Here is a 701-nt window from a genome sequence, read left to right as displayed (position 1 = left end):
GTTCTTGCCGCCAAACAGACGTGACAATTCACGTTATTTTTGGGAAATTCAAATCAATGAAACCCACGTGAGACGAACGATCGTCAGACCGCGTTGTTATTATCTCATTGTATGGCGGAAAAAGAGCGAAACATAGCAACAGGATTCAAGCGGAAAAAGAGAGAAACATAATACAAAGATGCAGAGAGAGAAAGAGAGAGAGAGAAAGAGAGAATCATAGCAAAATGATCCAGGGAGAGAAAGAGAGAAACATAGCAGAATGATTCAGAGAGAGAAAGAGAGAAACAGCAAAAAGGTTCAGGCGGAGAAAGAGAGAAACGTAACAAAACGATTCAGGGAGAAAATGAGAATCATAGCAAACAGATTCAGAGAGAGAAAGATATAAATGTATCAAAAAGAATCACGGAGAGAAAGAGAGAAACGTAGCAAAAAGATTCAAAGAGAGAAAGACAGAAACGTAGCAAAAAGAACCAGGGAGAGAAAGAGATAAACATATAAAAATGATTCAGGTAGGAGAAAGAAATACAAAACAAAACAATTCACACCTCTTTCCTGTGAATCGTTCCGCTTCCTCTGACGTCTTTCCGACGGAAGGCGTCGCGTAGGTCATCCAGATCGAACGTCGGCGGGATCTTAGCCATCTGTTTGATCAGCCGCTGAAGAAGTTCCTTGTCGGCTGGACTTGTAATGACGTCATGGTG

The sequence above is a fragment of the Priapulus caudatus genome, unplaced genomic scaffold (genome assembly GCF_000485595.1).
Source record: "Priapulus caudatus unplaced genomic scaffold, Priapulus_caudatus-5.0.1 Scaffold163, whole genome shotgun sequence".
Lineage (NCBI taxonomy): Eukaryota > Metazoa > Priapulida > Priapulimorpha > Priapulimorphida > Priapulidae > Priapulus > Priapulus caudatus.
Note: the sequence above shows the minus strand (reverse complement) of the source record.